General features: G+C 34.9%; 1 protein-coding gene and 1 pseudogene across 3 annotated transcripts in view; one reads left to right on the top strand and one right to left on the bottom strand.

Moving 5' to 3' along the window:
• PDE4B (phosphodiesterase 4B) overlaps window positions 1-18,023 on the top strand; it is a 594,424-nt gene that overhangs the window by 320,075 nt on the left and 256,326 nt on the right. The gene's annotated exons all lie outside the window — the stretch shown is intronic.
• On the bottom strand, window positions 6,126-6,247 carry LOC115892442 (annotated as a pseudogene).

Below are 18,023 nucleotides of genomic sequence, written 5' to 3'. Positions count from 1 at the left end.
TTGGGGCTCAGGAGGAAAGTCTAGACAGGAGACATGGATTTGGGAGTGTGGGGACTAATTATTGGTCTGCCGGAATCATGACTTTACAATGCTGTTAATATAACCTATTCGTACAGCTGCATTACATAGATGTCTCATTTACAGATTCTATTCTAATAATTCTTAAATATTTTTACATTTTCTGCTACTGTGTCAGATCTACCCTATGCTATACTTGTATTTTTGCACTTTTTTTAGCCTAAGTGAAGCAGAAGCCTGTTAATTTATCTTTTTTCAATGTCATGCTATTGAATATTCAACAAGGTAAAGTGGTCAGAACTTGGACTTCAGAGCCTGGTAGTCACTGGGGCTTTTTTTCCTCATCTCCTGGAAACAATACAATTATATCCCTCCTCTTCTCCCATCTCCAAGTAAGATTTAGCTAGCTTTTAGCTCTTGAAATGTGAGTAGACAGATCATGTCATTTCTAGGGAGAAGCTTTAAGCGTTAGTTTGTCATTCATCACATCCTTTTTTTCTGCCTTTGCAGCCTTGGAGATATAAGCCCTATCAACAAGGGTTCCAAAGTGACTGTATTGAGCAGAGTTCTCCATATGACCCACATTAGACAGAAGAATGAGAAATAAAATGGACTGCATTGAACCACTGAGACTGACATTGTTGTTATGAAAGCATAAGCTAGCCAGTCTGGCTGGTAAAGAGGTAACTAGACATGGGCTCAAGTCCTGGCTTTGTCACTAATTGACTAACTGTAAGAAAGTTACACAACTTCTTAGAGCTTCAGTTTCTTCATTTTTGGAAATAATGATACTGAATTTGCCAAAACTCTGTGAGAATTAGAGACAAGGTATACAAAGTACCTTGTAAACAACAGCCATCCACTACATAGCAGCTATTGTTACAGTCTCCATCCCTCATTTTAGATAGTTACTCAATTTTAGTGTTTTGATTTTCTAGTACCTTACAGTGGCTATCCCTCTCAGATTTGTGTTGTGTTCAGATTTCTTGAAAATGTAATCTCCATGTTTATCTGAGAAACTGTTAAAAAATAAAAATAAAAATAATGAAAGCAAGATAGGGCCAAGGACAGGACAGGGTGGTCATGCCAACATAGATCTTCTCACAGACACTTCATTTATTAATGGCTGTCTTTAGATAAAGTTGTAAAATTAATTCACCTTGCAATGGCCCCAAACTCCTCATCTTTTTTTCTGAGGATACAGAGGTTTTTTCATAGGCACCCTATAAAAGAGCTGCTTAGCCAGTCACCTTGCTAAGACTGCATATGATATAATCACATCAATTTCTTAAACATTTGAAAACTATTTGTTTTGTGGTATGTTGGCTTTTTGTTTCAAACAGCTGATTGTTTTGTGTATTACAAAGTACCCAAATCATTTCTGAGCCATTATCTTCTACACCAAAACTTCTGTCATTATGCTATTATAGAGTTATTTTTCTATCATGATCTGATTGCCTGCTTATACTATCCACCTTATTTAAAATTCTCCATTGGTCACACAAGATTTTATCTATTTGTATATAAACTAAAGTTCAAAATCTACTTATGGAAAATAGGAGTATACTCTTGATCTATGTAGATGACAGACTCAACTCTTAGAAAAAAGAAGGGATAATAGGAATTACATCTTGTAACTTCATTTTGAAAAACAAAACTTGGTTGGTATCATGGAAGACATAGGAATTTCAGGACAGAGTGACCTTAGCTAATACACAGATAACAAAACTGTAGAAAGACAAGGGTATTAATAAGGCAAATGTATCTGTAGAATAGTAGAAAGAAAGGAATACCGTCAGAGGTAGGCTTGGTGTAAAAGGAAGTATCACTTCTTATGATGGTCAATATAAAGCTATAAAGCCTATTTCTTCCAGGGGTGATAGAGCTAGAAATACACTTAGATTCTAAATAGGTTTAGATAGGTTTATGAATACATCGATAATGTACTCGAGGGCAGGACAGGTCATAGGAACATACATATGATATTTGAGACGGAGTCTCGCTCTGTCGCCCAGGCTGGAGTGCAGTGGCCGGTTCTCAGCTCACTGCAAGCTCCGCCTCCCGGGTTTACGCCATTCTCCTGCCTCAGCCTCCCGAGTAGCTGGGACTACAGGCGCCCGCCACCTCGCCGGGCTAGTTTTTTTTTTTTTTTTTTTTGTATTTTTTAGTAGAGACGGGGTTTCACCGTGTTAGCCAGGATGGTCTTGATCTCCTGACCTTGTGATCCGCCCGTCTCGGCCTCCCAAAGTGCTGGGATTACAGGCTTGAGCCACCGCGCCCGGCCAATCACCTCGTACTCTTAAGAGAGGACTTATGTTGGATGGCTCAGCAGCTTGACCAATTTGGGGACATTCCTTTGTTCTTGTAAGTGTTATCATAGTCAAATTACTCAGAGGAACAAATAGTTACAAGCTCCCCGAGGTCTTAGATGACAAAATCATATATATATATATATGTATATATATTTGTGTGTGTATGTATGTTTATAGACACTGACATTACTCATAATTAAAAAAAATCTTAATGTCTTTGGGAAAGAGGTACGGACTTCTTTACTCTGTATGAAGGAAACTAGAGAATTTTGAAAGTCATAGGTCTGAAAATGTTTAATTACAAGTGTGTTTTCTTTAAAATCTATCCTTCAGTTGAGATGACAGTAGCTGTCACCACACCCCTTTCCCTAGGTAGCCAAATTAATAGGGAAAAGAAAAAATGTGTTCATTGGAGTAGAGTCTCACACACTGTCACAGTGCCCTTGACAGCACCCTGTTGTGGCCCCCGTTCCACCTATGTGATGGCCTTTCAGACATGACAAACAGTTTTTCTAGTTTCTTTAGGTGAAAAGACTTAACTGCCAATTAACGAGACATCCCAGGTTTAAAAAAAAAGTGACTGTAACTTCGTAATTTTATTTTCCTAGCATCTGTTCTATTCAAGCCAAGCCTACTGCGGTGATTTTCATCAAGACAATTCAGGGGTTTCCTAGCAACCAAGTTTCCTGTGGTTTCCTTGGTTATATGTAATGACATAACTCTTATGGGCAACTTCACAAAAACACAGAAGAAAGCCCTCCTAAAGAATGAAATTCCAAAAAAAAAAAAAAAAATCAGGTTGCTGCTCACTGGGTGTCTCTGTTTAAAATGGAGAAATTTATCTTTGTGAGCGTTAATGACACAATAAATGATTATGTAGTGATTGCAAAGTAAAATCACATGGTTATACGATTTCTTTCATTGTTTTTGTTATATGCCTGATCCTAATTTGATTTCTGAAATCAGGATCCTTTTTCCATCTCTTCTAATTGCCACATACTTAGACATATCCAGCAGATGAAAATTAGACACTTAAAAAATTACACGAGAGGTCATTTATTAAAATAGCAGAGTTGTAGTTGCTCAAGAGTAGGAACCAATAATATTGCCTGTTTTTACTAGCAAAGTATATTTAGGAAGTTTGTTTGGCAATATTAAGGGTTATTGGTGGAGGCCATGAAATAATTATTAATGTATACTGATCTGTAAATTTTCCATGCCAGCATGACCGACATTAACTACTTTTATGTACTTAATTGTTTTTTCCTTCTATAGTCACAAAGACAAATTATATTGGGTAACTGTACTCTTTGTTGATATATCTAAAATCTATAATATGTCGACCAAAGAAAGAAATATAAATTTACACAATTAAGAGTAAAATTTGTGTAACATCGGCTATTCATCCTTGCATTTTCAGTGCCTAGCATAGAACATGGCTTGTGATAAATATGAAAGATTGGATTAATGAATGACCAGAGCCCAACAACTCCTTTGGTTTTTCTAGTGGAAATTGGAATTTAATAATGGGATCCCCAGATTAAAGTAATGCACACTTAGAAAAGGAGAAAAATATAATTAATACATCAGAAATTTTTGAGTTAGAGCATAGTATGTCCTCACTTGTTGTTGATAGGTTCTTGGAAACTGTGACTTTAAATGAACTGACATACTGAACAGTAGAACTAATTTTACCATAGGTTAATTGATACAAACAAGAGTTAAGTTCCTATGGCATACAGTATATACAGTACATTGTTTCACTTAAAGTCACACTTTTCAAGAATCTATCTATGAGGATTTACCATATATATTCCTATGCATACTATCCATTTATTAATTAAATATTTATTATGGACCTATTAGGTGCCAGGTTCTGTGTCAAGTGTTCAGAGTACAACTGAGAACAAAATTAAATATGATTACAGCCTCAAGAAGCTTGACAATAAAATGATTAGGAATTATAAATTAGCTAAATGATAATACAAACAAAAGTACAAATGCTGTAAAGACAAGACACTGTAAACACAAGATAGATTAGGCCAAAAGTTTAACAAAGAAACCTCTTCTGATGTGGGAGTAGAGTGTCCAGAGATAGCTTCTCAAAGGAAGTAGCATTTAAGTTGAGAGATGAAGGCCTAGGTAAGCATAACTGGGAGAAAGTTGGGTGTGGGTGGGGAACAGCAGAGACAAAAGGATAAGCATGTGCAAAGACTTTAGAGGAACCCAAAGAAGCCAGAGAGACTGGAGTTCTCATTTCAGTCAGTGGGAATTAACCTAGAATAAGAGCAGATTTCAGAGGGCTTCAAGAGGATTCCTATAGGCCATGTTGAGCATTCAGCAGAAGCAATCTAGAAAAAAGTTCGGAAATGTGGTTAATAGTCACAATTTAACCTTGTAGTGTTAAATGTACTTAAAAAACCACCTAAGACCTTGTTTTGAAGGTGACAATTTAATTCTGAAGTTACTGAAATAGTTGAGCCCCCGTAGGACAGGGTTTGTGGTATGAATGAGGCGTTCGGACAGACTGCTTGTGGACTAGTTGTCCAACCTAGGAGAAGCTGAAGTCCAGCAGCAGTGTCAATTATCCAGGCAGGAAGATTGAAGGCCTAAGGCTCAGAGCAGGCAAAATGCATGGTAATGGAGTGGGGATGGAGAAAATAGCATTTATTTAAGGTGATTTTATTACATATTTGTATATACATTATTTCATTTAATTCTAAAAACCACATGATGAGGTGGGTATTAAGAAACTGAGAAATAGAAAGTGTAAAAAGCATACCCTGGATGATACGATATCAGTGAGGCTGGGATTAAAATCTAGGATTTTATTGAGTTCTAAAATTGTGCTTTCTTTTTCAGTGTAATACATTATATTTTCACTCTTCTGTGCAGTAACTTGGGTCAGAGTCTTGATATCAAGATGGACCGTATGTCATGGCTGACCACAGCCAATGAGAGAGGAAGATTTATTCTAATCTTGCTTTCCTAAGGCTTCTAACCAATAAGCTATACTAATCCTAACTTAGTGGAAGCAAATGCCTCCTTTAACTTTATTTAAATAGAACCACTTATTTGTGTATGTATTTATCCAAGAAACTTTATTGAGTTATCTTTAAAATCACATGCTTAGCAATCATTTTGAAAGTGATGCATTTGGAGTTTGATGTATTCAATTCTGCAATGAGATGAGGGGGAAAAAAGCATAAGACAACTTATGCCCCTCATATCATTAAGACAAAAATGGAAAAGTAGAAGGGACCCAGAGATCGTTTGGGTCCTCGATGTTCTTTCATTCATTCAATCAATTTTTTATTGAACTTCTGCTATATGCCAGGCACAGTTTTATGTGTTGTGGATATTCCATTGAACAAAGTCCTTGATATCATGGGAAACAGACAAAAACACATAATCTGATGAATTATAATTCATAGGCAGCAAGAAATGATATGAAGAGAAATTGATGAGAACATTAAAAAGTGATCAAGTGAGGCCTCCCTGAGGAGGTGAAATCTGACTAGAGACCAGAAAGAACCTAAGGAGTGATAAATGGAGGAAGACAATTCAAGGCAGAGTGAGGAGAAATCTCAAAGACTGAGACATACAGCATGCTTGGTAGGTTGGAGCAACGACTGCACTTCAGATTTTCTGAAAACTTAGTAATTAATGATTTTTCAAGCGAATAAACTGAGTTTACAGTTCTTGTGTAACAGAAGAGACTCAAAGATCTACCATTTACTCAAGGAGCCATGCAGCTGAAACTGTATAAATCCAAATCTGGCCTCATTTAATATGAACAATTGTGTTAAAATCAATTTCTTTTCTGCATTAAGATTCAGTCCTTTAAATTTTTCAATTAGCAATAACCATGCCTCAGATAAACCTCATTGGCTATGATATTGCTACTGTACAAAGCTGATTTAGTCCTTTAAAAACTAAAAGCCACTCTCTTGCCTCACAAACTTTGAAAATCACTTTAGAATTGTTTAAGGCAAAGACACAAACTGGGTTAATTTCCGAGTAAAGATGATTCTCTGTTGTTTGCACAGTATTTTATTAATTCTAGAATCATGGAATATTAGAAGTTAAAGTGATCTCTGAATTCATCTAAAGCACCATGATAATAGCTAACATTTATAGAGCCAGCTGCCATTCTAAATACTTAACTCATATTAGTATATTTTGTCCTCATAACCTTTGCAGACATAATTATTATGCCTCTTTGTAAATGGGGGAAATTGAGGAATATAGGGGTTAAGTAATTTTCCCAAGGTAACACAACTAGTAAGCAATGAACCCACGCAGTCTGAATCTAAAGTCTTTGCATTTAACCATTACATATTAGACAGCTGGAAGAAACTGAGACTGACTGGTTAAGTAAAATTTCCAAGATTACACCCTTGGGAAGCAAAGGTGGCATTTCAGCCTTGTCCTGTATGCCCTTAGAATTTGAGTTCTTAATCACTATTCTGTGCTACAAGCATCATCCATCTTGGTGAACATCTAGTTTAAACCCCACTTTGAGAGGTAATACTATTCTGTAGAATGTACATGGACTTTTTGAACTAGAAGAGTCTTTGTTTAAATTCAGTTATATACTTGCTATCATAGCTTACAATCTTGAGCAAATAACTTCTTTAAGTCTCAGTTTGCTATATATAAAATTTAGGTAATCATACTTGCCAAATTACATTGTAGAGAGAAATAAATGATGTATTGTGTCTAACATAGCGTTGAGTATGTGTGAGGCAGTTGACATATGGCACAATTACTGTAATTCTGGAGAGGAAACTAAGGTGAAAGGAACTGTGTCACATAGCTAATAGTGGAATACCTGGGATACAAATCAGGTTCCCTGATTGTTATATTTCTTGCATTGAACTACAAAAGGACTAAGTAGTGACAAGATTCACAGAAAAATAACCTGCCAATTTCTCTTCATGTCTGTTGTTATTCCAACTCAGAATCTGTGATATTAATTACCATAGCCAGTTTGCTGAACTCCTAGTGTTAACCATGATAGTTCTGCTGATATATGATGTCATGGATTGTTGTGTAATATAATATGTATCACTCTTGCCTTTCAAATTAGATCACAACAATCCCCTCATAGGGATTTTTTTCTTGTTTGATTGTTTTTGTGCTTCTTCTGCATCCTTGAGCTTCACCTTCAAGTGTGGGAGAAAAGGTCTTTTATGTTAACAAACCCACAAATCAACTACTTTAACTGCTTTTTAAATTTTAAAATATTTTATTTTATACTTTTAATCAATACATGGTATTGTAAATGTTTATGGGCTACATAATTATATTTCAATACATATAATGTGTATTGATGAAATCAGGGTAATCAGTATATCCATTATCTCCCTAATTTATCATTGCTTTATATTGGGAACATCCAATATTTTCCTTCTGGCTATTTGAAACTATATATTATTGTTGACTATAGTCATCCTACAGTGCTATAGAATTCACTTGGACTTATTTCTCCTATCTTGCTATAGTTTGTATCCTTTAACAAATCCGTCCATATACCATTTTCCTTACCCTTCCTAGCCCCTAGTATCCTCTGTTCTATTTTTCACTTCTATGAAGTCAACATTTTCAGCTTCCTCATATGCATGAGAACATGCGGTTTTTAACTTTCTGTTCCTGGGTTTTTTCACTGAAACTGTTCTATTGAGAGATCATTTACGTGCAATAAATAGTATCAACTTTAAATGTACAATTCTATGAGTTTTGACAAATGCATACAGTTGCATAACAACCACCACAATTATGACATAGACTACTCTGTCCAAAATGGTTGCCACTAGCCCCTTGTGGCTACCCATCACTTGAAAAGGGGCTAGTCCTAATTAAATGCGGTATAAGTTAAAAAAAAAAAGTATTTTTTATATATATATATATACACACACACACTGCATTTCAAAGGCTTAGTATAAAAGTTTAAAAATCTCGTTAATAATTTATGTTGATTATATATTGGCCATATTTTTATATATCAAGTAAATATATTTAAATTAATCTTACCTTTTTTTAACTTTTAAATATAGATAGTAAAATATTCAAATTACATATGTGACTGGCACTATATTTCTATTGGGCAATGTTTTCATAGAACATTGTGACCACTTCTAAAAACTTATTTCTTGCCACTTTCTAAGCAATCTCCTTCCTCACCTTCCTGCACCTCAATTCTTGGTGATCTCTGTCACTATAGTTTTGCCTTTTTTAGAACATCAAATAGCGTGTAGTTTTTCATATCTGGTTTCTTTCATTTAGCGTAATGCTTCTGAGAGTCATCCATGTTTTTATGAATCAGCCGTTTGTTCCTTTATTGTCGAGTGGTATTTATCATGGATATTCCATAATTTGTTTATGTACTTCTCAGCTAATGGACATTTGGGTTGTTTCCAGTTTTTGATTCTTATTAAAGCTGGCATGAACATATGAGTACAAGTTTTGTGTGGACATAGGTTTTCATTTCTATTGGATAAATATATCAGAAGGGGATTACTGGATAGTATAATAAGTATACGTTCACCTTTAGAGGAAACTGCCAAACTCTTTTCCAAAGTGGTTATAATACTTTACGTCTTCACTAGTAATGTACGGGAGTTTACATTGCTCCACATTTTCAACAGCTTTGGATTGTCAGTCTTATTGAATTGTAGCCATTCAAGTGGATGTCTTTGGTATCACATTGTGATGGTTTTCATTTATGTTTTCCTTTACAGCTAATGATGTTGAAGATATTTTTATGTGTTTATTTGCCTGCCATTCATATTTCTTCCTTGGTGAAACGTGTCAATCAAATCTGTTGTCCATTTTTAAATATTATTTGTCTTCTAATTGAGTTGAAAGGGTAAAGTTATTTATAAACACTGGATATGATAGTTTCTGTTTTTACATCTTCAAATTTACTTATTTTTTCTGCAGTGTTTAATATTATGGCAATACAATGCATTGTAATTTTTCATTGAAGATTTTCTTCTCTAAATTTCCAGTTGGCTCTTTGTTATAGCTTACACTTTTTTCTTCGTTCTATTATTTTATATTATTCTTTCTCTCTATCTTCTTAGACAAATGAAACATATTTGTAGTACTTTTTAAAAAATATCCTTGTCTACAAATTCTTATATCTATTATTTTCAGTCTTTTAATTTGTTCATTTTTCTATTGCTTATTGTCCTTATTTTTCTATCTTTTTATTAATTATTGGATTTTTTAGATAGTCCATTGTTTGCTGCTGGGTTTTTTTTTTTTTTTTTTTTTTTTTTTTTTTTTTGTATTTTTAAAAGTGGTGATAGATTTTTGTTTTGGCACCCTTGGGATACTTGGAATCAGTTTGATCCTTCTGAAGCTTACTTTCAACCATTATTAGAATTGGCCCAGAGCACCAGTTAGTCTAGAGTTACTACTATGATGATAACTATATGATGATTCTTGGGGATGCACCATGTAATCACACTGCTTGATAGAAACATGAATTATGACTAACTCTATGTAAGCTCTGATAGTTGTTCAGAGTGAGGTTTTTTCTTCAGCCTTGGGTAGTTTCCTCTCACACAATTGCATATCAATCTTCAGCCAGACTCAAGGGGATATCTCAGCAGATCCTCAGGGCTCTATATCAGTGCAGCTCCTTCATCTCTGGTACTTGTTCTTGCAATCTCTAGCCATTTGACCTTCCATAGACCCTGACCTACCTTAACTCAGAACAAATGCCAGTCTCTGTCTGGATTCCCCCTCTCTGCACTGCAGCCTAGCAACTGCCTTTAGGCTGTGCACTGGACATTCACTGAACTCACCCTGCTTCTTTACCTTTTCTCAGGGATCATGATCCATCATTTCATAGACTTTGTATTTCATTACTCCATCATGGCTGGAAGCATAAGGCCAGATATTTTAACTTTGAAATAAAATACCATCTTTGAAGTCTACAAAGGTTACATATGCAGCCTGAGTTTTTCCTTTCCATTGACAGTTCAAAATATCAGCACTCTGCATGGGTCTTCAAGAGGTTAGTTTTAAATTTTTGCTCCCTAGTTTCCAAGTAAAACCCAGTTAGAAATGTTAACACTTTAACTTTCAAGAAAGAAAGTCTAAAGACTATAATGAGCATACCTGTTTCTCAATTTGTAAGGCTTCGTTTCTAAGTCAAATTAGAGCGTTAAAAAGCAACTTAATTGGAGTACTTTTCCTTAACTCTCTCATAAATGGCTTTGCTCAGCTTTATTTCATTATTGTGCTTTAGCTTTCTCTAAGGTCATTCAAAAACATCACACCTTCTGATAACACATGCACACACAAACATAGACACAATGAGAATTGAATTGCCATAACACATCTCCATCACTTCCTACTACTAAATGTAATTCTCAGATCCTTTGTTCCTGGTTTGGTGAAAATCTTGAAAAAATTTTTTAAACAATTTAATTTCAAGTTCTGGGATACATGTGCAGCATGTGCAGGTGTGTTACATAGGTAGATGTGTGCTGTGGTGGTTTGCTGCACCTATCAACTCATCACCTAGGTATGGCCCCAGTGTATGTTGTTCCCCCTCCCCCATGCCCATGTGTTCTCATGGTTCAGCTCCCAGTTATAACTGAGAACATGCCATGTTTGGTTTTCTGTTCCTGTGTTAATTTGCTGAGGAAAATGGCTTCCAGCTCCATCCATGTTCCTACAAAGGACATGATCTCATTCTTTTGTATGGTTGCATAGTATTTCATGGTGTTTATGTACCACATTTTCTTTATCCAGCCTATCATTGAAGGGTATTTGGGTTGATTCCATGTCTTTGCTATTGTGAATAGTGCTGCAATGAACATACACATGCATGTATTGAAGTAATACATTAAAGGATGCCACTTAATTTGTTTTTGGTAGTTTTGATTCTTATTTCAACTTCATTGTTCTAATTCCTTATTCTTTATGTTATTTTGATTTTTAGTGGAATAATTACATTTTAAAATGATGAATGAATAAAACTGTTTTTCTATTTTGACAATACTAGACACAGTTGATATTCAGTAAACTCTGATAAAATGAAAGTAATTGCTAATAGACTAAGCTAGTGAACATATGCAAGAAATAGATTACTAGTCCATTTACCTCAGTCCCAAGCACATATTGACACCTACGATGTACAGAATGTTGAGGTGGGTGCTCAAAAATAAATTGACTGAGATGTGGTTTTATCGTCATGGAGCAATCACTTATGAATTTGATTTTGTATTGATTCAGTCAGAACAGATTGCTTTCTCTGCTTGAAATGCTCCCTCTTTCTGCAAGTCACCATACTCAGACAGTGTCTCATGTTTCTTACTTCATTCAAGCCCTTCCTTTAATATCACTTCATCAAAGAAGTCTTCCCTGGCCATTTTTCCTAAAATGCAACTACCTGTTTATACTTCATTCTCTCACTCTGTTTTATTTTTCATCATAGCTATTGCCCTCACCATATATATATGTGTGTGTGTGTGTGTATGTGTGTACATATGTACACACATATGTATATATACACATATATGTACCTTTGAGACAGAGTCTTGCTCTGTTGCCCAGGCTGAAGTGCCGTGGTGGGATCTCGGTTCACTGCAATCTCCTCCTCCTGGGTTCAAGCAATTCTCCTGCCTCAGCCTCCCCAGTAACTGTGACTACAGGTGCGCACCACCACGCTGACTAGTTTTTGTATTTTTAGTAGAGATGGGGTTTCTTCATGTTGGCCAAGCTGGTCTCAAACTCCTGACCTCAGGTGATCAGCCCGCCTTGGCCTCCTAAAGTGCTGGGATTACAGGTGTGAGTCACTGTGTCTGGCCTGTGTTCCAATTTTTCTTTCACTTCTAACCTTAATTTCAAAGTAAGCTCCATGACGATAGGAATTTGGGCTGATGTGTTCAAACAGTGTCCATGAGTCTTAGAACAATGACTAGTACAAGTAAATACTTAATAAATATTCACTTAATCAATCAATGAATGAATTTAAAAAGTGAATTCTCTGTGATTAATCTAATCATAGATATGTTTAAGTTTAGCCTGAATTATTTGTAGCTTGCTAGAATTTCCACTGGTAGCCAGTTGTGTTTGAACTCATGAAAAATACTTTCCAGCTTCACTGTTGTTGTGAGGAGAGTCTTCTATGTGTAGAGGTTAACTGCACATCCCCAAAACAACATTATTGCTGAGTGAAGATGCCTAATGTCTTTACTATTAATTATCTGTGGCTACACGAAACTCTAAGCTTTTGAGTTTTTATCTTTTTATTTTAATAGTTAATTTGAATAGAACCTAGTAATTTTATAATCTAAGATCTTTTAGAGTTTTTTGGGTTTTTGTTTTTAAGAAAAAGGTTTCTGCATCATGCAAATATTCTCCTTTAAATATGGAATTTCATTATCGTGTTTTCAGGGAGAATGGATGTGTCTACCTAAATATTCTTTATTTTGAAATGTGATGAAAATGTAACTAATACCAGACACATTGAATTCTGTAAATCAGAATTTATTATTCTAGCAGCACATGGGAAATATTGAAATTCATTTTGCTGTAAGTATAGCTGGTGAAGTGAGCAGTATTGTTGAGTTTAGAGTCTTTGATGTTTTGGAAAGTTGCCATTAAGGCCTTTTAATCTTCCATTTTGGACTTATGAGAAAAATCCCTGGGGCTATTCTAAAATCCTAACAGATGCCTTCTGCTAAAATGCATACAAAATATATCTCTTTTCCTATATTAGACTTTCATATTTATTTAATAAAATAAAGCAAACAAATATCTTTTGTATTAGAAAAAAGCACAAATATAAGGGATCTGCAAGATCCTTTAGATCTGCTTCTTCAATTCCCAATTGAAAAAACTGAGACTCACTTTCTTGAGTCAGAAAGGGATTTTATCAACGACAGAAAATTAATAACAGGCAGTTCTAGAAACCAGAAACCTACTATTCAATTTACTAATATGCCAAACTTTCAAATACTTTAGATATTGTGCCTTAAATATTGTTACAATAGTAATATTTTCCCATTATGCCAGAGAATAAACCGCAGTCTATTTCTTTTTTTTTTTTTTTTTTTTTTTTATTATACTTTAAGTTCTAGGGTACATGTGCATAACGTGCAGGTTTGTTACATATGTATACTTATGCCATGTTGGTGTGCTGCACCCATCAACTCGTCAGCACCCATCAATTCATCATTTATATCATGTATAACTCCCCAATGCAATCCCTCCCTCCTCCCCCCTCCCCCCTCCCCATGATAGACCCCAGTGTGTGATGTTCCCCTTCCCGAGTCCAAGTGATCTCATTGTTCAGTTCCCACCTATGAGTGAGAACATGCGGTGTTTGGTTTTCTCTTCTTGTGATAGTTTGCTAAGAATGATGGTTTCCAGCTGCATCCATGTCCCTACAAAGGACGCAAACTCATCCTTTTTTATGGCTGCATAGTATTCCATGGTGTATATGTGCCACATTTTCTTAATCCAGTCTGTCACAGATGGACATTTGGGTTGATTCCAAGTCTTTGCTATTGTGAATAGTGCCGCAATAAACATACGTGTACATGTGTCTTTGTAGTAGACTAATTTATAATCCTTTGGGTATATACCCAGTAGTGGGATGGCTGGGTCATATGGTACATCTAGTTCTAGATCCTTGAGGAATTGCCATACTGTTTTCCATAATGGTTGAACTAGTTTACAATCCCACCAACAGTGTAAAAGTGTTCCTATTTCTCCACATCCTCTCCAGCACCTGTTGTTTCCTGACTTCTTAATGATTGCCATTCTAACTGGTGTGAGATGGTATCTCATTGTGGTTTTGATTTGCATTTCTCTGATGGCCAGTGATGATGAGCATTTTTTCATGTGTCTGTTGGCTGTATGAATATCTTCTTTTGAGAAATGTCTGTTCATATCCTTTCCCCACTTTTTGATGGGGTTGTTTGTTTTTTTCTCGTATATTTGTTTGAGTTCTTTGTAGATTCTGGAAATTAGCCCTTTGTCAGATGAGTAGGTTGCAAAAATTTTCTCCCATTCTGTAGGTTGCCTGTTCACTCTGATGGTAGTTTCTTTTGCTGTGCAAAAGCTCTTTAGTTTAATTAGATCCCATTTGTCAATTATGGCTTTTGCTGCCGTTGCTTTTGGTGTTTTAGACATGAAGTCCTTGCCCATGCCTATGTCCTGAATGGTACTACCTAGATTTTCTTCTAGGGTTTTGATGGTATTAGGTCTAACATTTAAGTCTCTAATCCATCTTGAATTAATCTTCGTATAAGGGGTAAGGAAAGGATCCAGTTTCAGCTTTCTACTTATGGCTAGCCAATTTTCCCAGCACCATTTATTAAATAGGGAATCCTTTCCCCATTTCTTGTTTCTCTCAGGTTTGTCGAAGATCAGATGGCTGTAGATGTGCGGTATTATTTCTGAGGACTCTGTTCTGTTCCATTGGTCTATATCTCTGTTTTGGTACCAGTACCATGCTGTTTTGGTTACTGTAGCCTTGTAGTATAGTTTGAAGTCAGGTAGCGTGACGCCTCCAGCTTTGTCCTTTTGACTTAGCAGTCTATTTCTAAGGAAATTAATTATATAAAAGGAAGGATCCTATGGTTCTTTATAGTATTTTTTAAAACTGATCAATTAAAGCTCATTATTAGTACTAAAGTAGAATCACTTTTCTTCCCTAGGAGAACTGAGTTGTAAGAATGCGTTGTAAATGTGTTTTTAAATTGTTGATTTTATTTAGAATTAGCATTTTTTTGCTAAATAATCACCATGAGTCTTCACCGAAAGGTTGAAATGAGTTGCTATTGTTGAGCATTGTGGGCTAAGAGAAATCCTGCCTCATGTAAATTTATTTACATTGCTTCATCCCTCTCTGTATCTTCAGGAAGTTCAAGGACCTGCGATAAAACTGATGCTGAATGTATTTCTCCAAAGAGTTGGAACTTTACAATATTTGTTATTTTCCCTTCTTCAGATTTCTTTTTCTTACCCTGCTTCCTACTATATGTCTTAAACTTTTGATATGAGGCCAGCATATGTGCCATTGAAAATGGTCGTAGAGTTTCTCTTTTAGTGAAATTGAATATTCTCCCATACGTACTAATAGTGATGTGTATAGACAATAATTTAGCATGATAAAGCTCTAGAAGCAGCCTTGGCTTTTCTAGTGAACATCATGGCAATCTTTTTAAAGCTATTGGTTTAGTATGATATAAAACTCACAGGTAAAAAAGAAAGCAAATAAATACAAATAGATAAATAAGGTATTTCCGTAGCATTCAGTTGGTATGACAATCATTATACACAAAAATTTGCTCTAGATATTTCCCCCTGTGCAATCTGTCAGAACATTCTGGGCTTCCATGTGGTCTCTGAGTGAAATTCACTTTTCATTACAAAAATCTTTTTATATTAAATCATACGCTCTATTACTTTCTAGGAAATGGGAAATCATAGCCCACTGTATTGCACAAAAAGCATACCAACTACCTACAAATGAAATTAAGATTGAGAGGCATTGTTCATTATTTTCAGTGCACACCTGAACTGAGAAAAGCACATTAATGTTGGGTTGTTGATGTCAACCCATTTTCCTGTATTTATTAAAAATTATCATGTACTCTGAGCTTAAAAATTGTTTTGATTTCTTCACTTAAAAAACATTTTCAGCTGTTCACATAATTTAGGAAACAGTAAAAAATACGTATCTTCCCGAGACTTTCATGGTAAGTCCACCTGGATGACCAAAAATACTTTTTTTTGTTAGCATTCTTGCTGCAGAAATAATACATTGTTATGTAGATATATTCACTTAAAGGCAAAACACCAAATTATTTTCCAGTGTTTTTCCCCTCAGGAGCTTTCATGATTCTAAACCTTTCATGAGATAGATAAAGCAAGTCTTTCTGAAGATAAATTGGATACTGTAAAATCCAAAACTATTCTAAGCTACCAGGTGAATATGATCAGTTTCAGTTGTGTAAGCCTCAACTCAAGACAATAAAAGCTGTTTGCAGCTCTTATTGATGTCAAGTATATGTCAATATAAAATGACAGCAACAACAAATCTCAAAACATTGTGATGAAATTAGACTTATTACATTTAATTTGGATTTTTTAAAAATGATACACTTATTTTTTTAAAAAAAATTAAATTGACAAAAATTATACATATTTATGGTATACAGCATGATGTTTTGATATATGTATCCATTACCTCACATACTTATTTCTTTGTAGTGAGAATATTTAAAGTCTACTCTCTTAGCAATTTTCAAATACACAATACATTGTTATTAAAGAGTCATCAGGCTGTGCAATAGATCTCCTGAACTTACACCTCCTGTTTAACTGAAATTGTGTAAGCCTTTCACCAAGATCTTTCCAATCCCCGTCATCTGCCCACACCAGCCCCTGGAAGCCATCGTTATACTTTCTGCTTCTTTGAGTTTGATTTCTTGTTTTTTTAGATTCATCCACTTGGATTAGAAACTAAAACATAAGACCTGAGACTGTAAAACTACTAGAAGAAAACATAGGGGAACAGCTTCTTGATAATGGGCAAAGATTTTCTGGATATGACCCAAAAAGCCCAGGAAAAAATGCAAAATTAGACAAATGAGATTGCATCACACTAAAAAGCTTCTGCACAGCAAAGGAAACAATCAACAGAGTGAAGAGACAACCTAGGGAATGGGAAAAAAAATTTGCAAACCATACATCTAATAAGGGATAATATCCAAAATACATAAGGAAGTCAAACAACTCAATAACAAGAAAACAATCCAATTTTTTAAGTGGGCAAAGGACTTGAAAACACATACAAATGGCCAACATGTTTATGAAAAATGTCCAATGTCACTAATCATCAGGGAAAGGCATGTTCATTTCAGTGTCTTTTATTAATGACATCATGGTTATCTATCTATCTATCTATCTATCTATCTATCTATCTATCTATCTATCTATATCTGTTAGTGTTGATTTTTAATTACAGCATCCAAAATATTCAGTGTCTACTTACAAAGCTGTTTTAAATTATTTTGATTCAACTGACTCATCAAATCAAATGGTTTGATATCATTTTCCAATGAAATTAAATTTCTTAATTTCTAGTTTTTGACTGCATGCAAATAAAACTGTTGGCCATATAGAAAGTTCCTGTTCCCACACCGTTGCCCTCATTCCATTATTTATGTTTTCTACTCAATGTCTTCACTGTAGTATTGATGGTGGATAGAGAGATAAAGTTTGCATTAACTGAAATAGACAAGTTATTGGAATATCCCTTGCTAATCAATAAGGTAATTAATGAATTGTAATTAGGATGTAGAACCTGTGAAACCCTGTTGTAAAATGCCATGGTACAGACATATCTAAAATAGACCAACAGATGTTTTGAGAAACTTCTTAAAATTTTCTTTGTTTCTTTAGAGTTTCTTTATCAAATTATAAGTAAGAATACAAATGTAGTTGGAGATGATGAGATAATTCTTTGAGCAAAACAATAGCTCTGTAGGTGAGGTTAGAAAGTTCATATTAATATTGCTAAGAGTTTTTCATATAGAAATAATTTTATTTTTCAGATGTTTGAGAGCTGGAGAGATGAGGATGGGGGAATGAAGGAGCAGTAAGGTTTGCTCAATTGATGACACATTTATGTATAATTTTTTCATACTTTGGAAA

Source organism: Rhinopithecus roxellana, chromosome 12, assembly GCF_007565055.1.
Source record: "Rhinopithecus roxellana isolate Shanxi Qingling chromosome 12, ASM756505v1, whole genome shotgun sequence".
Taxonomy (NCBI): Eukaryota; Metazoa; Chordata; class Mammalia; order Primates; family Cercopithecidae; genus Rhinopithecus; species Rhinopithecus roxellana.
The sequence above is the reverse complement of the archived record's forward strand: the minus strand, read 5'-3'. Positions and strand labels throughout refer to the sequence as shown.